At 39.8% G+C, this 21,424-nt stretch overlaps 1 long non-coding RNA gene across 1 annotated transcript in view; it reads left to right on the forward strand.

The window, feature by feature from the left end:
- Window positions 1–2,073: 2,073 nt before the first annotated feature.
- LOC140693326 (uncharacterized) overlaps window positions 2,074–21,424 on the forward strand; it is a 68,222-nt gene continuing 48,871 nt past the window's right edge. Inside the window, exons 1-4 of the long non-coding RNA XR_012069054.1 lie at window positions 2,074–2,833; window positions 7,478–8,123; window positions 13,127–13,418; window positions 20,587–20,682. This is a non-coding gene — a long non-coding RNA (uncharacterized lncRNA). The remainder of the gene's footprint in view (window positions 2,834–7,477; window positions 8,124–13,126; window positions 13,419–20,586; window positions 20,683–21,424) is intronic.

The raw sequence follows: 21,424 nt of genomic DNA on the forward strand, positions 1-21,424 counted from the left end.
TGTGTGCCCTCCCACCACAGAAGGAGTCCTTCTAGATCTAACCCACTACCTCCTCCTCTGGACTTGGACCCACACTGAGCCACTGTCCACCTGCCCAACTCACCCAGAGTCAAGTCCAGACACTTGGGGGAGCCCCTCCACCCCAGAACCCAAATCCCAGTCCTGCCTGTGAAAGTGGCAGATCCTATGGCTTTGGATACTGATTCCAAACCCAAGGCCCCCTGGATCCCTCAGACCTGATTCATGATGGCTCTGGTTGAGCCCCACACGTGCTCGATTGGCAAAATGCCAAATTGGTATCTGGGTGTGCAGATGCAGTGGAGGTGGCCAAGGGAGATTTTGATAAACTCAATCACGCACAATAGTGTTGTTGCTTTCTCACGGGGTCCCAGGCCGGTTTGCTCTCTTGATAGGAGCAACAATCCACAACACTCTCCAGATCACTGAGACTCCGTGTGTGCCATCATCCATACCCCTGTCCCACATCTTGCACAGCCTCTGCTAGCTCAAATTTGGCAGCTCAGTTCTTGGTCTGGGAATCAATGGTGGGGATATTCTGTGCTGAATTTTTGAGTTCTGTCAGCCAAGCATCTGCTGTGCACTCTCCTAACACTCAGTGCAGTGCTTTCAATCCCATGCGTCCAGTCCGCTTGAGAGTGTGTGTCCAAGTAAAGCAGAGTTTCACCTTTGCTGCTCCTTCACCAGAGGCCAGGTCCTGCACTGGTTTCCATTTTCTACTTTGCCTTCTCCTCCTTTCAGGTTTTGGGAGGTCTCTTTCTGTCTTCGGAAATAAGAGACCACTCTTCGTCAAGTGTCCTGAGCCAAGGCCTGGGTGAGTCGCAGTTTGTCTTGCTGTGTACATGGCAGCGAGTAAGCGAAGCTTGCACTGGTTCTCTTCCAACTGGACATCGATAAATCAACACTTTCCAGACATAACTCACAGATATGTGATTCTTATTTAGCTCTTTTATCTGTACAGCCATGGTGGGAGGGATTGTCTGAAGACTCCAGTTTTGACATTGTGTTGATACCTCAGATGCAGTCTTTCAAATGGTTAATGGAATTGATTTACATATTTTGGGATTTGTATGAAAATGAAGTTAATATTTGAAACATACTGAATCAAGCTACAAACCAGACTTGTCATTTTCAGATACTAGTTTGTCAGCTCTAAGAGAAAAATAGACAAAAACACTGTAAAATAGCACTCCAAAGTGATGAAGGGGACAGGTGAACCATTTACTGTTGACGCCTTCAACAAGAGGAACCATGATATAAATATTGGAACCATGAAATAACCACAACTCTGGATTTCCCTTCTGCATGTGGTGCAATTTCCTAAAAATAACACGTACTGGCCAATGTTGGTAAATCAAGGGGCAACTTTTCTCTCTAGGAAAAAAGAAGGGAACCCAAACAACATATTTATATGTAGGCTTGGTGCCAATAGCGTCCAGAGGCATTATAGCTATGAGAACACTGCTGCAGCTTTGCTAGTCTACGCAGAACCAGGTGCTCTTCTATCAACCATGAGAATATTTAATCATCTGATCATGTTTGGTAAAGCGATTTAACCCATCCAAGACTGTACCACCATGATATCCTGCACCTGGGACTTGACTGAAGGGAAAAGACAATCCACAAAACATGTGTCCCTAAATGTCTATGGTGACTTTTACAGGTCATTTAAATAACTGACTTATAATAGCTACCTATACTATCTTGAAAAACTGAAGTTCAGTTAAAGATTCCCCTCACTTACCACACTCCCTTCACTCCAAAGAAGACATAACCCCAGCATTTGCTGAATCTACGGGAAGGTTACCATTTCAGGCTGTGATCTCAGAATTCAATTCCATTCTATTTTAGTCGAGAGTAGTTGACCATGGAAGAGTTCACTTTCGTGCACAGAATGTGAATGTGGTTGAACTCTGATTCTAGGAGGGGCTTACTCTGCTCCTAATGGATTCATTCAGCTCAGTGCTGATCCTTTGAAATGGATGCCTCAGTGGTGGGGAGGGAAGAGAAAGTGCTTCATAGCAAGGCACAAACCTGGGAGAAGTCTTACCAGGGCTTGGTGCTTGGAGGTCTTAGAGGTTTGCAATTGCTCCTTGTGATATGTGGATTCTCATGACCTGTTCCAAGAACATGAGCGCTATTATGATCTCTGCAATTTCTTCTGTTTAGAAGTCCGGAATCTTGGAACTGTTCTTGTAACACTGAATTGAGTACTTTCCTCAAGTGCACGTTGAACCTCCACAGGATTTGGCCAATATCAGTGAGGATCAGAATGTCTCATGAATGAATTTCGAGCCTAGCATTCTGTACAGAAGTCTCCATGCCAGTATTCTAAATTGTAGCAGAACCACACTCATCAATGTTTTCGCATCAACCCTCAATCAACGCATCCAGCTTTTCCGTAAACTTCTCTTTCAGTCTCCCATAAAGTTGACTTCTAAAGGACTGGGAATGCCTCAAAGTAACTCGGAGTCTCACCAGTAAGCTGAAGACAGGCTGAACTTCCACTGTCTGACCTTTCAGGTTCTGGAAACTGACCCGTGAACTCAGGCCATTGGGCAGCAGCAGTATCTCGAACTTACACAGCTTCCCGAACAGGAGACATAACCCAAGCTTCACAGAGGGCAGCAGCCCCTCCATGACACTGATCCACCCACAGGGTTCTGCCCAGTTACCTTGGATCCACCAGCCACAACAAGCCACTCGGAACACACCAACATTCCACCTGGAATTCAGTCGGTAACTGCCATCCCCAATGGTCGCTGCATCTTGTCAGTGTTGGGGGAGGGGCTGCATCAGACGAGAGTTTCCTAAGGTAAGTGTGTTTCTCTCCATTAGTGCCCCATGGTTCTTATATTCCATTCCTCTTTCCTTGTGTGCAGTTCTCTATACACAGTACAAATGGAGGAAGTATGCCCATGTTAACTTTATGGATTCACGTGTCTTTAAACTTTCTAACAGTTAACAGTACCCAAAGACCCACAACAGGAATCTTATGTTTGCGTCATATCCATTCACCCAGAATGCATATCTGTCTGTTGCTTTTCTGCTGAAGCACCCACACTCTCAGAACATAGATCCATTTGTTTCATGGGAGCTGAATTTCCTAGAAACGAAACCAATCCCAATATACACTTTACTGTCTGTCTCTTTTGCTCTTAGTGTGGTTTGGCAGAGCAGCTTGTCTTTGTTGTAGGCATATGCCACTTATTCTCTCCGTAGGCCTGAATATGCCATTCATTCCTCCTGATGGACGGCTTGTAACCCTATATCATGGACTATGGATCCATTTTATTGAAAATAGTCATTTGGTTTAGGTCACGATGTGCTCTTATGAATCAATATTTACGAATATTAATGCACACATCTGTTTTCTAAATACAAGTGTGTTGTGTACATGCATGCAGCGAAACTGTGTCAGAGCATGCTGAATGGTCCTTGATATCATTTTGAGTATTTTCTTTTGAATTTTCTTCATTCCTTCAGATATATGTCAGTCAACCGTATGCTTTTGGTGTGTGAACTTTTGTTTGTTTGTTTGTTTGTTTGTTGTTTGCTTGTTTTGCAAACACATTACGCCATGTATCACTCCGTTTGATTAAGAGAGTCACATAAGCTGATTCGGAATATAAAGTGCTGAAAATCACCTATGTTTTCCTGCTTCCTTCTCCCATTCTTAGAATTTTGACGTCCTCTTTGCTTACTTTTCAATTATTCTTTGCAACTCATTGCACCCCTTGCATTTCCAATGATGGTTCTCTTATTTCCAGATCATCTTCCTTGTTTTCTATTCAGGGTAGGATTCTCAATCTTTCTTATAGGATAAATTTCAAACTGCTGAATTCTTTTATGATTGGCCGGTCTGTGAAATTCTCTATATTGGCCAGTATTGTAAAGGGCAGTCTTGAGGCATAGGCCACACTAGACTGCAGCTTTTTCTCATTCTGAATTTGGTCTTTGTCTTGTACCTGTTTCCTGTCCTGCAATGAATCTGTAGAGATATCAGCTGAAACCCCTCTGGAGGTTCTGTTGTGACAAAGTTGCTTTTATCTAGGTGCATTAAAATCACTCGGTTGATCATGAACTTTGATGATTTGAATGATAATACAGTTGCTTCTATGTCTATTGGGATTCCGCCTTCTTTGGATGCTGTGTGCTTCATGGTTACTTATAGATGATTATTTCTTGCATTTCAGAAATTTTCAGTCTGATTTTTTTCCAAATACAGTTTCAGATTTTTTTTCAACATTTCACGCTTTTCCTTACGGGAATCCTATGAATCCTAGCTTTGCATGCTTTGTCTTATCCAGGATTCAACAGCAGTGTTTGCATTGGTTTTAAGTTGCTTTTCTATGTCATCTTCTGATCAAGGGATTTCTGTTCTCCTGTCTTCGCAGTCACTCACGAGTCCCTCTACATCATCTAATCCGCATAGGTCTGAATTTACCCCTGCTGTTATTTCATCAATCGAGATTTCTGATTTATTTGGCTCATGTTTAGATGTTCTCTTCCCCTTTTCTGGTATTCTGCCTTTTGAGATTCTGAGAAACACTTGTTCTTCAGTGCTACTCTCAGCTCCGTTTTCAAGGCTTGCTCTTGAAGTGTTTCAGTGTCTAGTTATTTAAAGCATTTTCTGCAACCTTCAATCTCTTTTGTAGTGAAAATGGTACTTCCTGTTTCTTTTACTATAATTTTGTACGTCCACTGGTCAAGTATTATCAGGTATATAATGTAGATTTGCAGGGCTTGGTGAAGGGAAAATTTTAATCTCTTGTGTTTATGCAATTCCATGATATTACTGTGAGGACAACTTTTCCTAGACAGTGATGCCATGACGTTTTTCTATGTGTGTAGTGTGGTATATCTCTAATTGCTGGTATTGCAGTTGTTGTCATGGACAAAACCTACTCTTGTCATTTAGTACAACCTCACTTTTATTACGATTATGTCACAGCTCTGAAAGTGCACAGGACCATACCCTTTGTGGAAATGAAGCTTCTTTTAGGTCTGTTCTGCAGGCTGCTGTATGTCAGTTTAGAGTGTTTCCAAAACACTATCGTGACAGTGTGCTTGTCCTTTTTATTACAATGGGAATATCCCAAGAGTAGAAGGTAATTCCAGAGCTTCTTTGTCTACAGAAACACCAGGGGAAATATATCTAAGGATGTCATGCTTCAGGGACTGCTGCAATGTTCCCACCGCCCCACCTTTAGGTCCTCGTTGTCGTACAATGTCAGTGCCATCCCAAATGTAGCATCTGCATTTGGGAGATAATGCTGATGGAAATGCTTCATCTTCTCACGCTCTGGAGGTAGACCGCTCTTCTATGTTCACTCAATTTTGCGGCATGTGTCCATGAAGCTACCACAGAGCTGACCTACATCCTCTTCCTCATACCAATACCTAATCTCAGTCCTGCCTATGAAAGGGGCAGATTATATGGCACTGGATTCTGATTTCAACGCCAAGGACCCCTGGATCCTTCAGTCAGATGCGTGATGCCTCTGATTGAGCCCCACATGTGCTCGAAGGGCAAAATACCAAATTGGTACCTGGGAATGCAGATGCAGTCGATGTGGACATGGGACATTTGGATAAACTCAACCTCGCACGCCAGTGTTGTTGCATTCTCATTGGGAACCCAGGCCGATTTGCTCTCTTGTTAAGACCAACTACAATCCACAACACCCTCCAGATCACTGAGGCTCAGTGTGTGCCATCATCCATAGCCCTGTCGCTAATGTTGCACAGTTTCTGCTAGCTCACATTTGGCCACTTCTATCTTGGTCTGGGAATCAAATGTGGGGATACTTTGTGCTGATTTCTTTGAGTTCTGTCAGCCAATCATCTGCTGTGCCCTCTTCTAACACTCAGTGCAGCACTTTCAATCCGTTGTGTCCTCTCCGCTTGAGAGTGAGCGTTCAAGTAAAGCAGAGTTTCACCTTTGCTGCTCCTTCACCAGAGGTCAGGTCCTGCACTAATTTCCATTCCTACTTTTCCTTCTGCTCCTTCCAGGTTTTGTGAGGCCTCTTTCTGTCTTTGGAAGTAAGAGACCACTCTACGCCAAATGTCCTAAGCGTAGGGCTGGGTGAGTCGACTTTTATCTTGCTGTGCACATGGCAGCGAGATAGCGAAATTTGCACTGGTACTCTGCCAAATGGACACTGATAAATCAACATTTCTCAGACATAACTCAGAGGAACTGAATCTTGTTTAGCTCTATTATCTGTACAGGCATGGTGGGAGGGTTTGTCCGAAAACTCCAGTATTGACATTGTGTTGCTACCTCAGGTGCAGTCTTTCAAATGGTTAATGGAATTGATTTATATATGTTGGGATTTGTGTGAAAATGAACTTAACTTTCATAACATACTGAATCAAGCTCCAAACCAGACTTGTCACTTTCAGGTACCAGTTTGTAAACTCTAAGAGAAAAATAGACAGAAAGAATGTGAAATAGCACTCCAAAGTGTTGAAGGGGTCAGGCGAAACCTTTACTGTTGATGCCTTCCACAACAGGAACCATGAAATAAATTTTGGAACCATGAAATAACCACCACTCTGGGTTTCCCTTGATGACGTGCTGCCCGTTCCTCCCAATGACACATATTTGACAATGTTGGCGAAAAAGGGGGCATCTTTTCTCTCTAGGAAAACACAAGGAAACACAAACAACATATTTATATGTTGGCTTGGTTCCAATAGAACCTAGAGGCATTATAGCTATGAGAAGACTGCAGCAGCTTTGATAGTCTATGGAGAACCAGGTGCTCTTCTATCAACCATGAGAATACTTAATCATCTGATCATGTTTGGTAAAGAACTTTAACCCATCCAAGACTGCACCCCCATGATATCCTGCACCCAGGACTTGACTGAAGGGAAAAGACAGTCCACAAAACATGTGTCCCTACATCTCTATGGTGACTTTTACAGTTCATTTCAATAACTGACTTATTATAGTTACCTATACTGTCTTGAAAAACTGACGGCTAATAGATGTTAAAGTTCAGTAAAACATTCCCCTCACTTACCACACTCCCTTCACCCCAAAGAAGACATAACTCCAGCAATTTCTGAATCTAGGGGAAGGTCATCAATTTGTGGTGTGATCTAAGAATTCAATCCCAATCTGTTTTGGTCGAGAGTAGTTGACCATGGAGGAGTTCACTGTTGTGCACAGAATATTAAGTTGGTTGAACTCTGAATCTAGAAGGGGCTTGCTCTGCTCCTAATGGCTTCATTGCAGCTCACGTGGTGATGACTTAAAATGGATGCCTGAGTGGTAGGGAAGGAAGAGAAAGTGCTTGATAGCTAGCCCAACCCTGGGAGAAGGCTTACATGGGTTTGGTGCATGGTGGCCTCAGTGGCTTGTAATTGCTACTTGGGATGTGTATTCTCACGACCTGTTCCAAGAACATGAGCGCTCTTATGAACTCTGCCATCTCTTCTGTTTTAGACATCCGGAATCTTGGACCCGTCCTTGGAGCAGTGAATTGAGTACTTTCCTCAAGTGCACGTTGACCCTCCACAGATTTCTGCCAACATCAGTGAGGCTCAATATGTCTCAAGAATGTCTTTCAAGCCTAGTATTCTGTACAGAAGTCTCCATGCCAGTAGTCTCCATTGTAGTAGAACAACACTCATCAGTATGTTGGCATCTCCCCTCCACCCGTGCATCCAGCTTTTCTGCCAACTTCTCTTCGTGTCTCCCATAAAGTTGACTTCTACAGGACTGGGCATGTCTCAAAATAACTCGGAGTCTCACCAGTAAGCTGAAGACAGGCTGAACTTCCACTGTCTGACCTTTCAGGTTCTGGAAACTGACCCGTGAACTCAGGCCATTGGGCAGCAGCAGTATCTCGAACTTACACAGCTTCCCGAACAGGAGACATAACCCAAGCTTCACAGAGGGCAGCAGCCCCTCCATGACACTGATCCACCCACAGGGTTCTGCCCAGTTACCTTGGATCCACCAGCCACAACAAGCCACTCGGAACACACCAACATTCCACCTGGAATTCAGTCGGTAACTGCCATCCCCAATGGTCGCTGCATCTTGTCAGTGTTGGGGGAGGGGCTGCATCAGACGAGAGTTTCCTAAGGTAAGTGTGTTTCTCTCCATTAGTGCCCCATGGTTCTTATATTCCATTCCTCTTTCCTTGTGTGCAGTTCTCTATACACAGTACAAATGGAGGAAGTATGCCCATGTTAACTTTATGGATTCACGTGTCTTTAAACTTTCTAACAGTTAACAGTACCCAAAGACCCACAACAGGAATCTTATGTTTGCGTCATATCCATTCACCCAGAATGCATATCTGTCTGTTGCTTTTCTGCTGAAGCACCCACACTCTCAGAACATAGATCCATTTGTTTCATGGGAGCTGAATTTCCTAGAAACGAAACCAATCCCAATATACACTTTACTGTCTGTCTCTTTTGCTCTTAGTGTGGTTTGGCAGAGCAGCTTGTCTTTGTTGTAGGCATATGCCACTTATTCTCTCCGTAGGCCTGAATATGCCATTCATTCCTCCTGATGGACGGCTTGTAACCCTATATCATGGACTATGGATCCATTTTATTGAAAATAGTCATTTGGTTTAGGTCACGATGTGCTCTTATGAATCAATATTTACGAATATTAATGCACACATCTGTTTTCTAAATACAAGTGTGTTGTGTACATGCATGCAGCGAAACTGTGTCAGAGCATGCTGAATGGTCCTTGATATCATTTTGAGTATTTTCTTTTGAATTTTCTTCATTCCTTCAGATATATGTCAGTCAACCGTATGCTTTTGGTGTGTGAACTTTTGTTTGTTTGTTTGTTTGTTTGTTGTTTGCTTGTTTTGCAAACACATTACGCCATGTATCACTCCGTTTGATTAAGAGAGTCACATAAGCTGATTCGGAATATAAAGTGCTGAAAATCACCTATGTTTTCCTGCTTCCTTCTCCCATTCTTAGGATTTTGACGTCCTCTTTGATTACTTTACGATTATTCTTTGCAACTCATTGCACCTCTTGCATTTCCAATGATGGTTCTCTAATTTCCAGATCATCTTCCTTGTTTTCTATTCAGGGTAGGATTCTCAATCTTTCTTTTAGGATAAATTTCAAACTGCTGAATTCTTTTATGATTGGCCAGTCTGTGAATTTCCCTACATTGGCCAGTATTTTAAATGGCAGTCTTGTGGCATAGGCCACACTAGACTACAGCTTTTTCTCATTCAGAATTTGGTCTGTGTCTTGTCCCTGCTTCCTGTCGTGCAATGAATCTGTAGAGATATCAGCTGAAACCCCTCTGGAGGTTCTGTTGTGACTAAGTTGCTTTTACCTATGTTCATTTTAAACCAGTCGGTTGATTATGAAATTTGATGATATGAAGGTTTATACAGCTGCTTTAAATCTTTTGAGATTCCGCCTTCTTTGGACGCTGTGTGCTTCATGTTTGCTTATAGATGTTTTTTTCTTGCCTTTCATCATGTTTCAGTCTGATTTTTTTCCAAATACATTTTCAGATTTTTTTTCTATACATATCATACTTTTCCTTCTGGGAATCCTATTAATCCTAACTTTGCATGCTTTGTCTTATCCAGGATTCAACAGCAGTGTTTGCATTGGTTTTAAGTTGCTTTTCTGTGTCATCTTCAGATCAAGACATTTCTGTTCTCCTGTTTTGCAGTCACTCACGTGTTCGACCGCATTATCTAGTCAGCTTAGGACTGACTTTACCCCTGCTATTATCTCATCCATCAAGTTTTCTGATTTATTTGGCTCATGTTAAATTTTCTCTTCCCCTTTTCTAGTATTCTATCTTTTGATATTCTGAGACACTATTGTACTTCATTGCTTCTCTCAGGTCCGTTTTCAAGGCTTGCTCTGGAATTGTTTTGGAGTCTAGTTCTTTAAAGCATTTTCTGGAACCTCAAACTCTTTTGAAGTGAAAATGGTATTTTCTTTCTCTTTGAGTATACTTCTGTATCTCTACTGGTCAAGTATTATCAGGTATATAATGTAGACTTCAGGGCTTGATTAAGTGAAAACTTTAGTCTCTTGTTTGTACGCAATTCCATGATATTTCTGTGAGGACAATTTTTCCTAGACACTGATGCCATGTCATTTTTCTCTGTATGTAGTGTGGCATATCTCTAATTGCTTGGGTTTGCCTTTGTTGTCGTGAACAAAATCTACTCTTGTCGTTTAGTAGAACTTCATTTTTATTACGATTATGTCACAGCTCTGAAAGTGCACAGAACCCTACCCCGTGTGTAAATGAAGCTTCCAATGAGTACTGCTCAGCAGGCGGCTGTATGTCAATTTGGAATGCTTCCAAAACCCCATCCTGACAGTGCACGTGTCCTTTTTATTGCAAAGGGAATTTCCCAATAGTACAAGGTCTTCCCAGAGCTTCTTTGTCTACAGAAACATCTCTGTAAACATATCCAAGGATGTCATGCATCAGAGACTGCTACAATGATCCCACATCCCCACCTTGAGGTCCTCGTTGCCGTAACATTTCAGTGCCATCCCAAATGGATCATCTGCACTTGAGTGATAATGCTGAAGGAAATACTTCATCTTCTCACGCTGCGGACCTCGACCACTATTCTTTGTTCTCTCATTCTGCCAGCATGGGACCATAAAGGCTACCACAGTGCTGAACCGCATCCTCTGCCTCGTACCAATCCCTAATCCCAGTCCTGCCTATGAAAGTGGCAGATACTATGGCACTGGATTCTGATTTCAAACCCAAGGGCCCCTGGATTCTTCAGACAAGGTGCATGATGGCTCTGATTGAGCCCCACACGTGCTTGATTGCTGAAATGCGAAATTGGTCCCTGGGACTCCAGAAGCTGTGGTTGTTGTCATGGGATATTTTGATAATCTCAAGCTCACATGCCAGTGTGGTTGCATTCTCATTTTGATCCCAAACCGGTTTGCTCCCTTGATAGGACCATCCACAATCCACAACACCCTCCAGATCACTGAGACTCCGTGTGTGCCATCATCCATAGCCCTCTCCGTCATCTTGCGCAGCTTCTGCTAGCTCAATTTTGGCAGCCCCGATCTTCGTCTGGGTATCAACTGTGGGGATATTTTGTGTTGATTTCTTTGAATTCTGTCAGACAAGCATCTGCTGTGCCCTCTTCTAAAATTCAGTGCAGCACTTTCAATCACTTGTGTCCTGTCCGCTTGAGAGTGTGCGCCAAATAAAGCAGAATTTCACCTTTGCTGCTCCTTCACCAGAGGTCAGGTCCTGCACTAATTTCCATTCTCTAGTTTCCCTCTGCTCCTTCCAGGTTTTGTGGGGCCTCTTTCTGTCTTTGGAATTAAGAGACCATTCTTCTGCAAGTGTCCTGAGCCAAGGGCTGTTTGAGTCGATATTTCTTTTGCTGTGTATGTGCCAGCAAGTGAGTAAAACTTGCATGTGTACTCTGCCAAATTGACATTGATAAATCAAAACTTTCCAGACATAACTCACAGACATGTGATCCGTGATTAGCTCTTTTATCTCTACAGCCATATTGGGAGGGTTTGTCTGAAGACTCCAGTACTGACATTTTGTTGATACTTCAGTTGCAGTCTTTCAAATGGTTAATGGAATTGATTTACATATTTTGGGATTTTATGAAAATGAAGTTAATTTTCAAAACATACTGAATCTAGCTCCAAACCTGACTTGTCATTTTCAGGTACCAGTTTATCAGCTCTAAGAGAAAAATAGACAGAAAGTATGTAATATTGCAGTCCAAAGTGATGAAGGGGACAGGTGAAATCTTTACTGTTGATGCCTCCAACACAACAGGAACTGTGAAATAAATATTGGAATCATGATATAACCCCCATCCTGGATTTCCCTTGTGCATGTGGTGCCCTTTCTTCTCAATGACACATACTGGACAATGTTGGCGATTCAAGGGACAACTTTTCTCTCTAGGAAAACACAAGGAAACCCAAACTACATATTTAAATATAGGCTTGTTTCCAATAGCAGCTAGAGGCATTATAGCTTTGAGAAGACTGCTGCAGCTTTGCTAGTCTATGGAGAACCAGGTGCTCTTCTATCAAAAATGAGAATGTTTAATCATTCAATCATCTTTGGTAAAGCAGTTTGACCCATCCAAAACAGCACCCCCATGATATCCTGCACCCGGGACTTGACTGAAGGGAAAAGACAATCCACAACACATGTGTCCCTACATGTCTATGGCGACTTTTACAGTTCATTTCAATAACTGACTTATAAGAGTTACCTATGCTGTCTTGAAAAACTGAGGCCTAATTCATATTCAAGTTCAGTCAAAGATTCCCCTCACTTACTACACTCCTTTCAGCCCAAAGAAGACAATACTGCAGCATTTGCTGAATCTATGGGATGGTCATCATTTCGTGGTGTGAGCTAAGAATTCAATACCAATTTATTTTATTCGGGAGTAGTTGACCATGGAGGGTTTGACTGTTGTGCACAGAATGTGAATTTAGAATGACTCTGATACTAGGAGGGGCTTGCTCTGCTCCTACTGGCTTCATTGCAGCTCATATGTTGATCCTTTGAAATCGATTCCTGAGTGGATGGGAGGAAAGAGCAAGTTTTTGATAACTAGACCCAAACCTGGGAATAGGCTTACCAGGGCATGGTGCTTGGTGGTCTGCGCTGTTTGTAATTACCCCTTGTGACGTGTGGATACTCACATCCTCCTCCAAGAACATGAGCATTTTATTATCTCTACCATCTCTTCTACTTTAGACGGCAGGAATCTTGGACCCGTTCTTGGAGCAGTGAATTGAGTACATTCCTCAATTGCACGTTGACCCTCTACAGATTTCTACCAGTATCAGTGAGGCTCAATATGTCTCAAGAGTGTCTTTTGAGCCTAGTATTGTGTACAGAACTCTCCATACCAGTATTCTCCATTGTATCGTAACAACTCTCATCAATGTGTTCGCTTCTATCCTGAATCCGTGCAGAAATCTTTTCTGCCAACTTCTCTTCATGTCTCCCATAAAGTCGTCTTCTACAGGACTGGGCAATTCTGAAAGTACCTCGGAGCCTCACCAGTATGCTGAAGACTGACAGAACTTCCACTCTCTGCCCTTTCAGGTTCTGGAAACTGACCCGTGAAATCAGGCCATTGGGCAGCAGCAGTATCTCGAACTTACACAACTTCCTGAAAATGAGACCTAACCCATGCTTCACAGAGGGTGGCAGCCCGTCTTTGACACTGATCCACCCACTGGGTTATGCCCAGTTACCTTGGATCCACCAGCCACAACAAGCCACGTGGAACACACCAACATTCCACCTGGAATTCAACCGGTAACTGCCATCCCCAATGGTTGCTTTATCTTGTCAGTGTTGGAGGAGGGGCTGCATCAAACAAGAGTTTCCTAAGGTAAGTGTGATTCTCTGCATTAGCGTCCCATGGTCCTTTTTTCCTTCCGTCTTTCCTTTTGTGCAGATCTCTATACACAGTACAGAGAGTAGTGTGTCCATGATAAGTTTATGGATTCACACATCTTTAAGCTTTCTTACAGTTAACAGTATCCAAAGACCCACTACAGGAATCTTATGTTTGTGTAATATTCATTCACCCAGAATGCATATTCGTCTGTTGCATTTCTGCTGAAACCCCCCACTCTCAGATCATGGATCCGTTTGTTTCATGGGGGCTGAATTTCCTAGAAACCGAACCAATCTCAATATACACTTTTCTGTCTGTCTCTTTTGCTCTTAGTACAGTTTTGCAGAGCTATTTGTCTTTGTTCTAGGCATATGCCATTTATTCTCTTCATAGGCCTGAATATCCCATTCATTCTTCCTGAAGGAAGGCTTGTAAGTCTATATCACGGACTGTGAAACCATTTTATTGAAAATAGTCATTTGGGTTAGGTCACGATGTGCTCTTTTGTATCAACATTTATGAATATTAATGCATGCATCTGTTTTCTAAATACAAGTGTGTTGTGTACATGCATGCAGCGAAACTGTGTCAGAGCATGCTGAATGGTCCTTGACATCATTTTGAGTATATTCTTTTGAATTTTCTTGGTTCCCCCGGATATATTTCAGTCAACTGAATACTTCTGTTGTTTGTTTTTTTGCTTTTTGTTTGTTTTGCAAACACATTATGCCATACATCTCTCCGTTTGCTTCAGAGAGTCATATAAGCTGATTCACATAGTGAAGTGCTGAAAATCACCTATCTTTTCCTGCTTCCCTCTCCCTTCTTTATTATTTTGAAGTCCTCTTTGCCTTCTTCTTGTTTATTCTTTGCAACTCATTGCACTTCTTGCATTTCCAGTGGTGATTTTCTTATTTCCAGATAATGTTGCTTGTTTTGTATTCAAGGTAGAATTCTCAGTTTTTCTTTTAGGATAAGTTTTGAACTGCTGAATTCTTTTATGTTTTGCCGGTCTGCGAATTTCTCTACCTCTGCCATTATTGTAAATTGTGGTCTTTTGGCATAGGGTACACTAGACTGCAGCATTTTCTCATTCAGATTTTGGTCTATGTCTTGGTCCTGCTTCCTCTCCTGCAATGAATCTGTCGAGATATCAACTGAATCCCCTCTGGAGGTTCTGTTGTGACTAAGTTGCTATTCTCTAGGTCCATTTATCATCATTGTGTAGGTCATGAGGTTTGATGATTTGAAATATAATACAGCTGCTTGTACATCTATTGGGATTCCACCTTCGTTGGACGCTCTGTGCTTCCTGGTTTCGTATTGATGATTGTTGCTTGGCTTTCAGCAAGTTTCAGTCTGATTTTTTTCGAATTAGCTTTTCAGACCTTTTTTTCTTTTTTCTTTTTTCTTTTATTATCTTGCTTTTTCATCTGGGAATCCTATATTTCCTAGCCCTGCATCCTTTGTCTTTTCCCAGATTTCAACAGCAATGTTTGCATTGGTTTTCCCTTGATTTTCTATATCATCTTTTTACTGACGTTTTTCTGTTCTCGTGTGTTTTCAAACACTTTCAAGTCCCTCTTCATTACCTAGTCTGCCAATTACTGTCTTTAGCCGTGCTATTATGTCACCCATCAAATTTCTTTTTTTAAGTTTTCATTGATTCATAATCATTTTACAATTTTGTTTCATATTCCAGTGTAGAGCACAGTTTTTCTGTTATGCATGAGCTTATATACATTCATTGTCACTTATCTTCATTGTCAGCCAGCACAAAATCTTGTAAATATTTCCCTGTGATACACAGTACAGTCTTGAATATATTTTCTACATTTTGCTATCCCAGTCCATTCCCACCCTCATTCTCTTGGACCAGAAGTTTGTATTCTATATCTTTGATTCTGTCTCTGTTATATATATATTCACATATGAGTGATCACATATGGTATTTTTCTTTTTCTTTCTGGCTTAATCCGCTTAGAACGATATTCTCCAGTAACATACATGCTGTTTCACATGGCATTATGTTGTCGGATTTTATGTCTGAATAGTATCTCATTTTATAAATATACCACATCTGCTTTATCCAGTTATCTGTTGATGGGCGTTTAGGCTCTTTCCATGTCTTGGCTATTGTAAATAGTTCTGCTATGAACATTGTGGTGCAAGTGTCATTTTGAAGTAGGGTTCCTTCTGTATATATGCCCAGGTGTGGTATCCTGGGTTATATGTTAGGTCTATTCCTAATCTTTTTAGGAATCTCCATGCTGTTTTCCACAGTGGCTGCACCAAACTGCATTTTCTCCAGCAGTGTAGGAGGGTTCCCTTTTTTTCCACAGCCTCTCCAGCATTTGTCATTTTTGGACTTTTGAATGATGGCCATTCTGACTTGTTTGAGGTGATACCTCATTTTAGTTTTCATTTGCATTTCTCCAATAATTAGTAATATTGAGCATTTTTTAATGTGCCTGTTGATCATTTGCATGTCTTCCTTGGAGAATTGCTTATTTGGGTCTTCTGCCCATTTTGGATTGGGTTGTTTGTTTTTATTATTATTAAATTGTGTGAGCTGCTTATATATTCTGGAGATCAAGCATTTGTCAATTTCATTTGCAAAAAATTTTTTTCCATTCCCTAGGTTGTCGTTTTGTTTTACTTATCATTTCTTTTGCTGTGCAGAAGCTTGTAAATTTTATTAGGACCCATTTGTTTATTCTTTCATTTATTTCTATTGCTTGGGTTGACTGTTCTAGGAGAATATTTTTGAGATGTAGGTCAGATAATGTTTTGCCTATATTTTCCTCTAGGAGGTTTATTGTATCATGTCTTATGTTTAAGTCTTTGATTCATTTTGAGTTTATTTTTGTATATGGTGTAAGGGACTGTTCTAGCTTTATTGCTTTATGTACTGCTGTCCAGTTTTACCAATACCATTTGCTGAAGAGACTCTCTTGATTCCATTGAATATTCTTGCCTCGTTTGTTGAAGATTAGTAGACCAAAAGTTTCTGGGTTAATTTCAGGGCTCTCTATCTGTTCCAATGCTCCATATATCTGTTTTTGTACCAATACCATGCTATCTTGATTAATGTAGCTCTGTAGTATTGTCCGAAGCCTGGGGTAGTTATTCCTCCAGCCTCTTTTCTTTTTCTTCAGTAATGCTTTAGCAATTCTAGGTATTTTGTAGTTCTATATAATTTCTTCTTTGAATTTAATAGATGCAAATAGAGCATTTGATAAAATTCCATGCCAATTTATGATAAAAATTCTCACCAATGTGGGCTTATAGGGAACATATCTCAACATAATAAAAGCTGTTTATGGCAAACCAATAGCCAGCATAAAATACAATGGTGAAATGCTGAAAACCTTCCTACTTAAATCTGGGAAAAGGAAAGGTTGTCCACTCTCACCATTTCTGTTCAACATAATCTTGGAAGTCCTAGCCACTGCACTCAGGCAAGAAAAAGAAACAAAAGAGATCCAAATTGGAAAAGAAGCAGGAGATAAAGATCCCTGTGATGTACAGAAGAAATTTGTTTTTTTAATAGTTTTTATATATTGTAGCCCACATTTGCAAATCACAAACTCCCAAATTTATCCCTTCCCACTCGCTTTCCCCAAGTAACCATAAGAATATTTACTATGCTTGCAAGTCTATTTCTACTTTGTAGATGAGTTCATTACTGTCTTCCTTTTCTTTCATTTTTTAGATTTCACATATAAGTGATACCATATATTTTCTTTCTCTTTCTGACTTACTTCACTTAGAATGATGACCTCTAGATCCATCCATGTTATGATTTTATTCTTTTTTATGGCTGAACGGTATTCCATTGTATAAATATAACACCGCTTCTTTATAGTGTCATATGTCAATGGACATTTAGGTTGTTTCCATGTCTTGGCTATTGTATATTGTGCTGCTATGGACATTGGGGTGCATGTATCTTTTCAATTTAGAGTTCCTTCTGGATATATGCCCAGGAGTGGGATTACTAGATCATATGCTTGGTGCAGCCATTATTGAAAACTGTATAGAGATGTCTCAAAAAACTAAAAATAGACTTATTTCATGATCCACCCCCTGGGCATATCTATTTCTGAATGATCTGATTATAATTTATAGAAATCATGTCTCAAATTCAATGACTATTTTTTAAGATTTTCTCTTATGCAATCACAATATATTTATCAAAATCAGGATACTTAATACTGATTCAGTATTATTATGTATGCCACAGTTCATATTCAAATTGTACCAGCTGTTCTAATCATGTCCTTCTTAATAATATCTTTCTTGGTCCAAGTGCAATCCAGATATTTGTGGGAAGGTTTTCAGTTTTTCACCATTGAGCATTGCGCTGACTGTAGGTTTGTCAAAAATAGCTTTTATTAACCAAGATTATGTAAATTTTATTATGATTTATTCTACTTCTGTGAAATATGTCCTGGGTAAATTGATAGGGATCACCTTAAATCTGTAGATTGCCTTGGGCATATGACCATTTCAACAATATTGATTCTTCCAATCCAGGAGCACTGGATATATTTCCATTTTTTAATGTCTTATTTAATTTCATTCATCAGTGTTTTATAGTTTTCTGTGTAGAAGTCTTTCACTTCCTTGGTTAGATTTACTCCTAGGTATTTTATTACTTTGGGGGCTATTTATTCTTTACATTCTTTTTCTGTTGATTCATCATTAGTGTAAAGAAATGAAATTTATTTTTGAATGCTAATCTTGTAACCTGCTACCTTGCTGAATTCTGTGATTATTTCTAGTAGTTTTTGGATTTTCTATATATAACATCATATCATCTGCATATAGTGACACTTTTACCTCTTCTTTTCCAATTTGGATTTCTTTTATTTCTCTCTCTGGCCTGATTGCTGTGGCTAGGACTATCAAGACTATGTTGAATAGGACTGGTGATAGTGGGTAACCGTGTCTTGTTCCAGGTTTTAGTGGGAAGATTTTGAGTTTTTCACCATTTAGTACTATGCTGGCTGTAGGATGTGTAGACATATTTTTGATTTAGCATTTCCTTTGGATAATTGCCCAGGAGTGGGATTGCTGCATCATAAGTTATTTGTATTTTTAGTCTTTTTAGGAATCTCCATACTGTTTTCCACAATGGCTGCACCAAACTGCATTGACACCAACAGAGTATTAGGGTGCTCTTTTCTCCACACCCCCTCCAGCATTTTTCATTGGTGGACTTTTGAATGATGGCCATTCTGACTAGTGTGAGTTAATATTTCATTGTAGTTTTGATTTACATTTCTCTGATAATTAGTGATATTAAGCATTTTTTCATGAGCCTATTGGGCATTTATATGGCTTCATTGGAGAATTGCTTGTTTAGGTCTTCTGCTCATTTTGGGATTGGGTTGTTTGTTTTTCTTATTAAGTCATATGAGCTGTTTATATATTCTGGAGACCACGCTATTGTCAGTTTCATCTTTTGCAAATATTTTCTCCCATTCCATAGGTTGCCAATTTGTTTTGTTTATGGTTTCCTTTGCTGTACAAAAGCTTGTAAGTTTAATCATATCCGGCTTGCTTAGTTTTGCTTTTATTTCTATTGTTTGGCTAGACTGCCCTAGTAGAACATTGTTGAAATATATGTAAGATAATGTTTTGCCTATGATTTCTTCTAGGAAGTTTATTGTGTCTTGTCTTATGTTTTAGTCTTTAATCCATTTCGCATTTATTTTTCTGTATGGTGTAAGGGAGTATTCTAACTTCATTGATTTACATGATGCTCTCCAGTTTCTCCAACACCATTTGCTGAAGAGACTCTGTTTATTCCATTGTAAGTTCTTGACACCTTTGTTGAAGATTAATTGACCAAAATTTTCTGGGTTTATTTCTGGGCTTTCTATCCTGTTCCATTGATCCATATTTTTGTTTTTGTACTAATACTATGCTGTTTAGATTACTGTAGCTTGTAGTATTTTCTGAAATCTGGGAGGGATATTTCCCCAACCTTATTATTTTTCTTCAGCAATGCCTTGGCAATTTTGTGTCTTTTGTGATTCCATAAAAAGTTAAATATGATTTGTTCTATTTCTCTGCAGTATGTCCTAGGTAATTTAATACAGGTTGCATTAAATCTGTAAATTGCCTTGGGCAGGTGCATGGGATATCTTTCCATTTTTTCAGGTTTACTTTAATCTCCTTAATCAAAGTTTCATTGTTCTTCATGTATAACATTTTCACCTCCTTGATTAAATTTATTATTAGATATTTTATTACTTTGAGTGCTATTTTAAAAGGGAGAGTTTCTTTACATTCTTTTCCTGATGATTCATTATTAGTATAAAGAAATGCAACCGATTCTTGTCCATTAAACTTGTATCTGCTACCTTGCCAATTTCTTTTATTAGTTTTAGTTTTGTGTGAAACTTTCAAATTTTTCTGTATTGAGTATCATGTCATCTGCATATAGTCACAATTTTACCTCTTCCTTTTCCTTTTTGGATCCTTTTTATTTCTTTTTTCTTACCTGATTGCTGTGGCTAGGGCTTCCAAGACTATATTGAATACAAGTGGTGAGAATGACAACCTTGTCCTTTTGAAGATTATACTGTATAGCACAGGGAAATATATACAAGATCTTGTGGAAGCTCACAGCAAAAAGACAATGTGACAATGAATATATGTATGTTCATGTATAACTGAAAAGTTGTGCTCTACACTGGAATGTGACACAACATTGTAAAGTGACTATAACTCAATTTTTAAAAGTTAAAAAAAAGCTTTTATTATGTTGAGATATTTTCCCTCTATAACCACTTTGGTAATGTGTTTTATCATAAATTAGTGTTGAATTTTATCAAATGATTTTGCTGCACCTATTGAGAAGATTGTGTGTGTGTGTGTGTGTATGTTTTCTCTTGTGATGCATTACATTGATTGATTCATGTATGGTGCAGCATCCTTGTGTTCCTGGGATGAATCCAAATTGATCATGGTGTATGATCTCTTTTAAGTGCTGTTGGACTCTGCTAATATTTTGTTGGGGAGTTTTGCATCTATGATCACCAGTGATATTAGTATGTAATGTTGATTTTTGGTAGTACCTTTGTTTTTGGTATCAGGCTAACAGTGACTTCATCGAATGAGTTTGGGGGTACTCTCTCTTTTTCAGTCTACTGGAAGTGTTCAAGAAGGACCGTTATGAGTTCTTTGTATGTTTGGTTGAATTCCTCAGTGAAGCCTTCTGGTCCTGGACTTTTGTTTCGAGGTAAGCCTTTATTTCTAATTCAGTTTGATTTCTCCTGATTGGTTTGTTCAACTGGTCAATTTTTCTTCACTCAGTCTTGGTGGACTCTATGTTTCCAGAAACTTGTCCATTTCTTCTAGGTTATCCATTTTGTGTCCTAGTAGTTGTTCATAGTATTTTCATATTACATTGTGTATTTTGTGGTATTGTTTGTAATTTCTCCATTTTCCTTTCTTATTTTGTTCATTTCTGCTGTCTCTCTTCTCCTCTTCATGAGCTTGGCCAGAGATGTGCCAATTTTGTTTACTCTTTCAGAAAACCGACTCTTGGTTTGATTGATTTTTTTCCATTGTTTTTTAATCTTTATTTCCTCCATGATCTTTCTTATTTTCTTTCTTCTGCTGACTTGCTTTTGTTTGCTCTTGGTTTTTCTAATTCTTTTAGCTAGTAGGTTAGAATGTTTATTTGAGATTGTTCTTCTTTTTTGAGGAAGTCCTGTATTATTATGAGCTTCCCTCCTAGGACTGCTTTTCCTGCAAAGCATAGATTCTCTGTTGTTATGACTAGTAAAACTTTAAATAGATGTTTTCCAAGAGCAGTTTTATGTTCACAACAAAACTGAGAGGAAGATACAGAGATTGCCCATATGCCCTGTCCCCATACTTGCACAGCTTTCCCTATTAGGCCACTTTGGTGCGGGACGTTTCTATCTGTTTCTGTTGATGAACCAATAATGACACATCTTTATCACCTGAAGCTCATG

This window comes from Vicugna pacos, unplaced genomic scaffold (assembly GCF_048564905.1).
Source record: "Vicugna pacos unplaced genomic scaffold, VicPac4 scaffold_19, whole genome shotgun sequence".
Taxonomy (NCBI): domain Eukaryota; kingdom Metazoa; phylum Chordata; class Mammalia; order Artiodactyla; family Camelidae; genus Vicugna; species Vicugna pacos.